Below are 7500 nucleotides of genomic sequence, written 5' to 3'. Positions count from 1 at the left end.
CTCCCATCCAAGTACCAACCAGGCCCGCCCCTGCTTAGCGTCCGAGATCGGGCGTTTTCAGGGTAGTATGGCCGTAAGCTGCCAGATCAACTGAAAAGATCCTATTTGAAGGCGACGCAGGCCAAACTAGACTCCAGCAAAAAGTGTCAAACAGCGCCCTCTGCTGTCAGGCAAGAGCAGAAACCATATAAAGCTTACAGCACCTGGTATTCCCAGGCGGTCTCCCATCCAAGTACTAACCAGGCCCGCCCCTGCTTAGCTTCCGAGATCGGACGAGATCGGGCTTTTTCAGGATAGTATGGCCGTAAGCCGCCAGATCAACTGAAAAGATCCTATTTGAAGGCGACGCAGGCCAAACTAGGCTCTGGCAAAAAGTGTCAAACAGCGCCTTTTGCTGTCAGGCAAGAGCAGAAACCATAAAAAGCTTGCAGCACCTGGTATTCCCAGGCGGTCTCCCATCCAAGTACTAACCAGGTCCGCCCCTGCTTAGCTTCCGAGATCGGACGAGATCGGGCGTTTTCAGGGTAGTATGGCCGTAAGCTGCCAGGTCAACTGAAAAGATCCTATTTGAAGGTGACGCAGGCCAAACTAGACTGGCAAAAAGTGTCAAACAGCGCCCTTTGCTTTCAGGCAAGAGCAGAAACCATAAAAAGCTTACAGCACCTGGTATTCCCAGGCGGTCTCCCATCCAAGTACTAACCAGGCCCGCCCCTGCTTAGCTTCCGAGATCGGATGAGATCGGGCGTTTTCAGGGTAGTATGGCCGTAAGCTGCCAAGGCAACTGAAAAGATCCTATTTGAAGGCGACGCAGGCCAAACTAGACTCCAGCAAAAAGTGTCAAACAGCGCCCTCTGCTGTCAGTCAAGAGCAGAAACCATAAAAAGCTTACAGCACCTGGTATTCCCAGGCGGTCTCCCATCCAAGTACTAACCAGGCCCGCCCCTGCTTAGCTTCCGAGATCGGACGAGATCGGGCGTTTTCAGGGTAGTATGGCCGTAAGCTGCGAGGTCAACTGAAAAGATCCTATTTGAAGGCGACGCAGGCCAAACTAGACTCTGGCAAAAATTGTCAAACAGCGCCCTTTGCTGTCAGGCAAGCGCAGAAACCATAAAAAGCTTACAGCACCTGGTATTCCCAGGCGGTCTCCCATCCAAGTACTAACCAGGCCCGCCCCTACTTAGCTTCCGAGATCGGGCGTTTTCAGGGTAGTATGGCCGTAAGCTGCCAGGTGAACTGAAAAGATCCTATTTGAAGGTGACGCAGGCCAAACTAGACTCCAGCAAAAAGTGTCAAACAGCGCCCTCTGCTGTCAGGCAAGAGCAGAAACCATATAAAGCTTACAGCACCTGGTATTCCCAGGCGGTCTCCCATCCAAGTACTAACCAGGCCCGCCCCTGCTTAGCTTCCGAGATCGGACGAGATCGGGCTTTTTCAGGATAGTATGGCCGTAAGCTGCAAGATCAACTGAAAAGATCCTATTTGAAGGCGACGCAGGCCAAACTAGACTCTGGCAAAAAGTGTCAAACAGCGCCCTTTGCTGTCAGGCAAGAGCAGAAACCATAAAAAGCTTACAGCACCTGGTATTCCCAGGCGGTCTCCCATCCAAGTACTAACCAGGCCCGCCCCTGCTTAGCTTCCGAGATCGGGCGTTTTCAGGGTAGTATGGCCGTAAGCTGCCAGGTGAACTAAAAAGATCCTATTTGAAGGTGACGCAGGCCAAACTAGACTCCAGCAAAAAGTGTCAAACAGCGCCCTCTGCTGTCAGGCAAGAGCAGAAACCATAAAAAGCTTACAGCACCTGGTATTCCCAGGCGGTCTCCCATCCAAGTACTAACCAGGCCAGCCCCTGCTTAGCTTCCGAGATCGGACGAGATCAGGCGTTTTAAGGGTAGTATGTCCGTAAGCTGCCAGGTCAACTGAAAAGATCCTATTTGAAGGTGACGCAGGCCAAACTAGACTCCAGCAAAAAGTGTCAAACAGCGCCCTCTGCTGTCAGGCAAGAGCAGAAACCATAAAAAGCTTTCAGCACCTGGTATTCCCAGGCGGTCTCCCATCCAAGTACTAACCAGGCCAGCCCCTGCTTAGCTTCCGAGATCGGACGAGATCAGGCGTTTTAAGGGTAGTATGTCCGTAAGCTGCCAGGTCAACTGAAAAGATCCTATTTGAAGGTGACGCAGGCCAAACTAGACTCCAGCAAAAAGTGTCAAACAGCGCCCTCTGCTGTCAGGCAAGAGCAGAAACCATAAAAAGCTTTCAGCACCTGGTATTCCCAGGCGGTCTCCCATCCAAGTACTAACCAGGCCCGCCCCTGCTTAGCTTCCGAGATCTGACGAGATCGGGCGTTTTCAGGGTAGTATGGCCGCAAGCTGCCAGGTCAACTGAAAAGATCCTATTTGAAGGTGACGCAGGCCAAACTAGACGCTGGCAAAAAGTGTCAAACAGCGCCCTTTGCTGTCAGGCAAGAACAGAAACCATAAAAAGCTTACAGCACCTGGTATTCCCAGACGGTCTCCCATCCAAGTACTAACCAGGCCAGGCCCCTGCTTAGCGTCCGAGATCGGGCGTTTTCAGGGTAGTTTGGCCGTAAGCTGCAAGATCAACTGAAAAGATCCTATTTGAAGGCAACGCAGGCCAAACTAGACTCTGGCAAAAAGTGTCAAACAGCGCCCTTTGCTGTCAGGCAAGAGCAGAAACCATAAAAAGCTTACAGCACCTGGTATTCCCAGGCGGTCTCCCATCCAAATACTAACCAGGCCCGCCCCTGCTTAGCTTCCGAGATCGGGCGATTTCAGGGTAGTATGGCCGTAAGCTGCCAGGTGAACTGAAAAGATCCTATTTGAAGGTGACGCAGGCCAAACTAGACTCCAGCAAAAAGTGTCAAACAGCGCCCTCTGCTGTCAGGCAAGAGCAGAAACCATAAAAAGCTTACAGCACCTGGTATTCCCAGGCGGTCTCCCATCCAAGTACTAACCAGGCCAGCCCCTGCTTAGCTTCCGAGATCGGACGAGATCAGGCGTTTTAAGGGTAGTATGTCCGTAAGCTGCCAGGTCAACTGAAAAGATCCTATTTGAAGGTGACGCAGGCCAAACTAGACTCCAGCAAAAAGTGTCAAACAGCGCCCTCTGCTGTCAGGCAAGAGCAGAAACCATAAAAAGCTTTCAGCACCTGGTATTCCCAGGCGGTCTCCCATCCAAGTACTAACCAGGCCCGCCCCTGCTTAGCTTCCGAGATCTGACGAGATCGGGCGTTTTCAGGGTAGTATGGCCGCAAGCTGCCAGGTCAACTGAAAAGATCCTATTTGAAGGTGACGCAGGCCAAACTAGACGCTGGCAAAAAGTGTCAAACAGCGCCCTTTGCTGTCAGGCAAGAACAGAAACCATAAAAAGCTTACAGCACCTGGTATTCCCAGACGGTCTCCCATCCAAGTACTAACCAGGCCCGCCCCTGCTTAGCGTCCGAGATCGGGCGTTTTCAGGGTAGTTTGGCCGTAAGCTGCAAGATCAACTGAAAAGATCCTATTTGAAGGCAACGCAGGCCAAACTAGACTCTGGCAAAAAGTGTCAAACAGCGCCCTTTGCTGTCAGGCAAGAGCAGAAAACATAAAAAGCTTACAGCACCTGGTATTCCCAGGCGGTCTCCCATCCAAATACTAACCAGGCCCGCCCCTGCTTAGCTTCCGAGATCGGGCGATTTCAGGGTAGTATGGCCGTAAGCTGCCAGGTGAACTGAAAAGATCCTATTTGAAGGTGACGCAGGCCAAACTAGACTCCAGCAAAAAGTGTCAAACAGCACCCTCTGCTGTCAGGCAAGAGCAGAAACCATAAAAAGCTTACAGCACCTGGTATTCCCAGGCGGTCTCCCATCCAAGTACTAACCAGGCCCGCCCCTGCTTAGCTTCCGAGATCGGACGAGATCAGGCGTTTTAAGGGTAGTATGGCCGTAAGCTGCCAGGTCAACTGAAAAGATCCTATTTGAAGGTGACGCAGGCCAAACTAGACTCCAGCAAAAAGTGTCAAACAGCGCCCTCTGCTGTCAGGCAAGAGCAGAAACCATAAAAAGCTTTCAGCATCTGGTATTCCCAGGCGGTCTCCCATCCAAGTACTAACCAGGCCCGCCCCTGCTTAGCTTCCGAGATCGGACGAGATCGGGCGTTTTCAGGGTAGTATGGCCGTAAGCTGCCAGGTCAACTGAAAAGATCCTATTTGAAGGCGACGCAGGCCAAACTAGACTCCAGCAAAAAGTGTCAAACAGCGCCCTCTGCTGTCAGGCATGAGCAGAAACCATAAAAGGCTTACAGCACCTGGTATTCCCAGGCGGTCTCCCATCCAAGTACTAACCAGGCCCACCCCTGTTTAGCTTACGAGATCGGACGAGATCGGGCGTTTTCAGGGTAGTATGACCGTAAGCTGCCAGATCAACTGAAAAGATCCTGTTTGAAGGCGACGCAGGCCAAACTAGACTCCAGCAGAAAGTGTCAAACAGCGCCCTCTGCTGTCAGGCAAGAGCAGAAACCATAAAAAGCTTACAGCACCTGGTATTCCCAGGCGGTCTCCCATCCAAGTACTAACCAGGCCCGCCCCTGCTTAGCTTCCGAGATCGGGCGTTTTCAGGGTAGTATGGCCGTAAGCTGCCAGGTGAACTGAAAAGATCCTATTTGAAGGTGACGCAGGCCAAATTAGACTCCAGCAAAAAGTGTCAAACAGCGCCCTCTGCTGTCAGGCAAGAGTAGAAACCATAAAAAGCTTACAGCACCTGGTATTCCCAGGCGGTCGCCCATCCAAGTACTAACCAGGCCACCCCCTGCTTAGCTTCCGAGATCGGACGAGATCAGGCGTTTTAAGGGTAGTATGGCCGTAAGCTGCCAGGTCAACTGAAAAGATCCTATTTGAAGGTGACGCAGGCCAAACTAGACTCCAGCAAAAAGTGTCAAACAGCGCCCTCTGCTGTCAGGCAAGAGCAGAAACCATAAAAAGCTTTCAGCATCTGGTATTCCCAGGCGGTCTCCCATCCAAGTACTAACCAGGCCCGCCCCTGCTTAGCTTCCGAGATCGGACGAGATCGGGCGTTTTCAGGGTAGTATGGCCGTAAGCTGCCAGGTCAACTGAAAAGATCCTATTTGAAGGCGACGCAGGCCAAACTAGACTCCAGCAAAAAGTGTCAAACAGCGCCCTCTGCTGTCAGGCATGAGCAGAAACCATAAAAGGCTTACAGCACCTGGTATTCCCAGGCGGTCTCCCATCCAAGTACTAACCAGGCCCACCCCTGTTTAGCTTACGAGATCGGACGAGATCGGGCGTTTTCAGAGTAGTATGACCGTAAGCTGCCAGATCAACTGAAAAGATCCTGTTTGAAGGCGACGCAGGCCAAACTAGACTCCAGCAAAAAGTGTCAAACAGCGCCCTCTGCTGTCAGGCAAGAGCAGAAACCATAAAAAGCTTTCAGCATCTGGTATTCCCAGGCGGTCTCCCACCCAAGTACTAACCAGGCCCGCCCCTGCTTAGCTTCCGAGATCGGACGAGATCGGGCGTTTTCGGGGTAGTATGGCCGTAAGCTTTAAGGGCAACTGAAAAAATCTTATTTGAAGGCGACGCAGGCCAAACTAGACTCCAGCAAAAAGTGTAAAACAGCGCCCTCTGCTGTCAGGCAAGAGCAGAAACCATAAAAAGCTTACAGCACCTGGTATTCCCAGGCGGTCTCCCATCCAAGTACTAACCAGGCCCGCCCCTGCTTAGCTTCCGAGATCGGACGAGATCGGGCGTTTTCAGGGTAGTATGGCCGTAAGCTGCGAGGTCAACTGAAAAGATCCTATTTGAAGGCGACGCAGGCCAAACTAGACTCTGGCAAAAATTGTCAAACAGCGCCCTTTGCTGTCAGGCAAGCGCAGAAACCATAAAAAGCTTACAGCACCTGGTATTCCCAGGCGGTCTCCCATCCAAGTACTAACCAGGCCCGCCCCTACTTAGCTTCCGAGATCGGGCGTTTTCAGGGTAGTATGGCCGTAAGCTGCCAGGTGAACTGAAAAGATCCTATTTGAAGGTGACGCAGGCCAAACTAGACTCCAGCAAAAAGTGTCAAACAGCGCCCTCTGCTGTCAGGCAAGAGCAGAAACCATATAAAGCTTACAGCACCTGGTATTCCCAGGCGGTCTCCCATCCAAGTACTAACCAGGCCCGCCCCTGCTTAGCTTCCGAGATCGGACGAGATCGGGCTTTTTCAGGATAGTATGGCCGTAAGCTGCAAGATCAACTGAAAAGATCCTATTTGAAGGCGACGCAGGCCAAACTAGACTCTGGCAAAAAGTGTCAAACAGCGCCCTTTGCTGTCAGGCAAGAGCAGAAACCATAAAAAGCTTACAGCACCTGGTATTCCCAGGCGGTCTCCCATCCAAGTACTAACCAGGCCCGCCCCTGCTTAGCTTCCGAGATCAGGCGTTTTCAGGGTAGTATGGCCGTAAGCTGCCAGGTGAACTAAAAAGATCCTATTTGAAGGTGACGCAGGCCAAACTAGACTCCAGCAAAAAGTGTCAAACAGCGCCCTCTGCTGTCAGGCAAGAGCAGAAACCATAAAAAGCTTACAGCACCTGGTATTCCCAGGCGGTCTCCCATCCAAGTACTAACCAGGCCAGCCCCTGCTTAGCTTCCGAGATCGGACGAGATCAGGCGTTTTAAGGGTAGTATGTCCGTAAGCTGCCAGGTCAACTGAAAAGATCCTATTTGAAGGTGACGCAGGCCAAACTAGACTCCAGCAAAAAGTGTCAAACAGCGCCCTCTGCTGTCAGGCAAGAGCAGAAACCATAAAAAGCTTTCAGCACCTGGTATTCCCAGGCGGTCTCCCATCCAAGTACTAACCAGGCCAGCCCCTGCTTAGCTTCCGAGATCGGACGAGATCAGGCGTTTTAAGGGTAGTATGTCCGTAAGCTGCCAGGTCAACTGAAAAGATCCTATTTGAAGGTGACGCAGGCCAAACTAGACTCCAGCAAAAAGTGTCAAACAGCGCCCTCTGCTGTCAGGCAAGAGCAGAAACCATAAAAAGCTTTCAGCACCTGGTATTCCCAGGCGGTCTCCCATCCAAGTACTAACCAGGCCCGCCCCTGCTTAGCTTCCGAGATCTGACGAGATCGGGCGTTTTCAGGGTAGTATGGCCGCAAGCTGCCAGGTCAACTGAAAAGATCCTATTTGAAGGTGACGCAGGCCAAACTAGACGCTGGCAAAAAGTGTCAAACAGCGCCCTTTGCTGTCAGGCAAGAACAGAAACCATAAAAAGCTTACAGCACCTGGTATTCCCAGACGGTCTCCCATCCAAGTACTAACCAGGCCCGCCCCTGCTTAGCGTCCGAGATCGGGCGTTTTCAGGGTAGTTTGGCCGTAAGCTGCAAGATCAACTGAAAAGATCCTATTTGAAGGCAACGCAGGCCAAACTAGACTCTGGCAAAAAGTGTCAAACAGCGCCCTTTGCTGTCAGGCAAGAGCAGAAACCATAAAAAGCTTACAGCACCTGGTA

At 51.8% G+C, this 7500-nt stretch overlaps 22 non-coding genes and 12 pseudogenes across 22 annotated transcripts; all 34 read right to left on the bottom strand.

Moving 5' to 3' along the window:
* The window catches only part of LOC131113255 (5S ribosomal RNA), a 109-nt pseudogene extending 30 nt beyond the window's left edge, over positions 1–79 (bottom strand).
* Positions 80–191: 112 nt separating this feature from the next.
* Positions 192–310, bottom strand: LOC131117343 (5S ribosomal RNA). The gene has a single exon (XR_009124564.1). It is a non-coding gene; the product is annotated as a 5S ribosomal RNA (ribosomal RNA).
* Positions 311–422: 112 nt separating this feature from the next.
* LOC131117286 (5S ribosomal RNA) lies at positions 423–541 on the bottom strand. The gene has a single exon (XR_009124508.1). It is a non-coding gene; the product is annotated as a 5S ribosomal RNA (ribosomal RNA).
* A 110-nt stretch (positions 542–651) lies between these two features.
* On the bottom strand, positions 652–770 carry LOC131113143 (5S ribosomal RNA). The gene has a single exon (XR_009121464.1). It is a non-coding gene; the product is annotated as a 5S ribosomal RNA (ribosomal RNA).
* A 112-nt stretch (positions 771–882) lies between these two features.
* LOC131114374 (5S ribosomal RNA) lies at positions 883–1001 on the bottom strand. Its single transcript, XR_009121686.1, has one exon. It is a non-coding gene; the product is annotated as a 5S ribosomal RNA (ribosomal RNA).
* A 112-nt stretch (positions 1002–1113) lies between these two features.
* Positions 1114–1222, bottom strand: LOC131112408 (5S ribosomal RNA; annotated as a pseudogene).
* Positions 1223–1334: 112 nt separating this feature from the next.
* Positions 1335–1453, bottom strand: LOC131117342 (5S ribosomal RNA). Its single transcript, XR_009124563.1, has one exon. It is a non-coding gene; the product is annotated as a 5S ribosomal RNA (ribosomal RNA).
* A 112-nt stretch (positions 1454–1565) lies between these two features.
* On the bottom strand, positions 1566–1674 carry LOC131111696 (5S ribosomal RNA; annotated as a pseudogene).
* A 112-nt stretch (positions 1675–1786) lies between these two features.
* LOC131118701 (5S ribosomal RNA) lies at positions 1787–1905 on the bottom strand. Its single transcript, XR_009125857.1, has one exon. It is a non-coding gene; the product is annotated as a 5S ribosomal RNA (ribosomal RNA).
* Positions 1906–2017: 112 nt separating this feature from the next.
* LOC131111589 (5S ribosomal RNA) lies at positions 2018–2136 on the bottom strand. Its single transcript, XR_009121288.1, has one exon. It is a non-coding gene; the product is annotated as a 5S ribosomal RNA (ribosomal RNA).
* A 112-nt stretch (positions 2137–2248) lies between these two features.
* On the bottom strand, positions 2249–2367 carry LOC131116864 (5S ribosomal RNA). Its single transcript, XR_009124099.1, has one exon. It is a non-coding gene; the product is annotated as a 5S ribosomal RNA (ribosomal RNA).
* Positions 2368–2479: 112 nt separating this feature from the next.
* On the bottom strand, positions 2480–2589 carry LOC131114171 (5S ribosomal RNA; annotated as a pseudogene).
* Positions 2590–2701: 112 nt separating this feature from the next.
* Positions 2702–2810, bottom strand: LOC131113072 (5S ribosomal RNA; annotated as a pseudogene).
* A 112-nt stretch (positions 2811–2922) lies between these two features.
* LOC131118700 (5S ribosomal RNA) lies at positions 2923–3041 on the bottom strand. Its single transcript, XR_009125856.1, has one exon. It is a non-coding gene; the product is annotated as a 5S ribosomal RNA (ribosomal RNA).
* Positions 3042–3153: 112 nt separating this feature from the next.
* On the bottom strand, positions 3154–3272 carry LOC131116862 (5S ribosomal RNA). The gene has a single exon (XR_009124097.1). It is a non-coding gene; the product is annotated as a 5S ribosomal RNA (ribosomal RNA).
* Positions 3273–3384: 112 nt separating this feature from the next.
* LOC131113748 (5S ribosomal RNA) lies at positions 3385–3493 on the bottom strand (annotated as a pseudogene).
* Positions 3494–3605: 112 nt separating this feature from the next.
* Positions 3606–3714, bottom strand: LOC131113071 (5S ribosomal RNA; annotated as a pseudogene).
* Positions 3715–3826: 112 nt separating this feature from the next.
* On the bottom strand, positions 3827–3945 carry LOC131116442 (5S ribosomal RNA). Its single transcript, XR_009123689.1, has one exon. It is a non-coding gene; the product is annotated as a 5S ribosomal RNA (ribosomal RNA).
* Positions 3946–4057: 112 nt separating this feature from the next.
* On the bottom strand, positions 4058–4176 carry LOC131118324 (5S ribosomal RNA). The gene has a single exon (XR_009125489.1). It is a non-coding gene; the product is annotated as a 5S ribosomal RNA (ribosomal RNA).
* A 112-nt stretch (positions 4177–4288) lies between these two features.
* On the bottom strand, positions 4289–4407 carry LOC131117143 (5S ribosomal RNA). Its single transcript, XR_009124368.1, has one exon. It is a non-coding gene; the product is annotated as a 5S ribosomal RNA (ribosomal RNA).
* A 112-nt stretch (positions 4408–4519) lies between these two features.
* On the bottom strand, positions 4520–4628 carry LOC131111695 (5S ribosomal RNA; annotated as a pseudogene).
* A 112-nt stretch (positions 4629–4740) lies between these two features.
* On the bottom strand, positions 4741–4859 carry LOC131117788 (5S ribosomal RNA). The gene has a single exon (XR_009124995.1). It is a non-coding gene; the product is annotated as a 5S ribosomal RNA (ribosomal RNA).
* Positions 4860–4971: 112 nt separating this feature from the next.
* LOC131118323 (5S ribosomal RNA) lies at positions 4972–5090 on the bottom strand. The gene has a single exon (XR_009125488.1). It is a non-coding gene; the product is annotated as a 5S ribosomal RNA (ribosomal RNA).
* Positions 5091–5202: 112 nt separating this feature from the next.
* LOC131117719 (5S ribosomal RNA) lies at positions 5203–5321 on the bottom strand. Its single transcript, XR_009124928.1, has one exon. It is a non-coding gene; the product is annotated as a 5S ribosomal RNA (ribosomal RNA).
* A 112-nt stretch (positions 5322–5433) lies between these two features.
* On the bottom strand, positions 5434–5552 carry LOC131118892 (5S ribosomal RNA). Its single transcript, XR_009126033.1, has one exon. It is a non-coding gene; the product is annotated as a 5S ribosomal RNA (ribosomal RNA).
* A 112-nt stretch (positions 5553–5664) lies between these two features.
* On the bottom strand, positions 5665–5783 carry LOC131114373 (5S ribosomal RNA). Its single transcript, XR_009121685.1, has one exon. It is a non-coding gene; the product is annotated as a 5S ribosomal RNA (ribosomal RNA).
* Positions 5784–5895: 112 nt separating this feature from the next.
* Positions 5896–6004, bottom strand: LOC131112407 (5S ribosomal RNA; annotated as a pseudogene).
* A 112-nt stretch (positions 6005–6116) lies between these two features.
* On the bottom strand, positions 6117–6235 carry LOC131117341 (5S ribosomal RNA). The gene has a single exon (XR_009124562.1). It is a non-coding gene; the product is annotated as a 5S ribosomal RNA (ribosomal RNA).
* A 112-nt stretch (positions 6236–6347) lies between these two features.
* Positions 6348–6456, bottom strand: LOC131112365 (5S ribosomal RNA; annotated as a pseudogene).
* A 112-nt stretch (positions 6457–6568) lies between these two features.
* Positions 6569–6687, bottom strand: LOC131118699 (5S ribosomal RNA). The gene has a single exon (XR_009125855.1). It is a non-coding gene; the product is annotated as a 5S ribosomal RNA (ribosomal RNA).
* Positions 6688–6799: 112 nt separating this feature from the next.
* LOC131111587 (5S ribosomal RNA) lies at positions 6800–6918 on the bottom strand. The gene has a single exon (XR_009121286.1). It is a non-coding gene; the product is annotated as a 5S ribosomal RNA (ribosomal RNA).
* Positions 6919–7030: 112 nt separating this feature from the next.
* Positions 7031–7149, bottom strand: LOC131116861 (5S ribosomal RNA). The gene has a single exon (XR_009124096.1). It is a non-coding gene; the product is annotated as a 5S ribosomal RNA (ribosomal RNA).
* Positions 7150–7261: 112 nt separating this feature from the next.
* On the bottom strand, positions 7262–7370 carry LOC131113746 (5S ribosomal RNA; annotated as a pseudogene).
* Positions 7371–7482: 112 nt separating this feature from the next.
* The window catches only part of LOC131113070 (5S ribosomal RNA), a 109-nt pseudogene continuing 91 nt past the window's right edge, over positions 7483–7500 (bottom strand).

This window comes from Doryrhamphus excisus, unplaced genomic scaffold (genome assembly GCF_030265055.1).
Source record: "Doryrhamphus excisus isolate RoL2022-K1 unplaced genomic scaffold, RoL_Dexc_1.0 HiC_scaffold_25, whole genome shotgun sequence".
NCBI classification, from domain to species: domain Eukaryota; kingdom Metazoa; phylum Chordata; class Actinopteri; order Syngnathiformes; family Syngnathidae; genus Doryrhamphus; species Doryrhamphus excisus.
The sequence above is the reverse complement of the archived record's forward strand: the minus strand, read 5'-3'. Positions and strand labels throughout refer to the sequence as shown.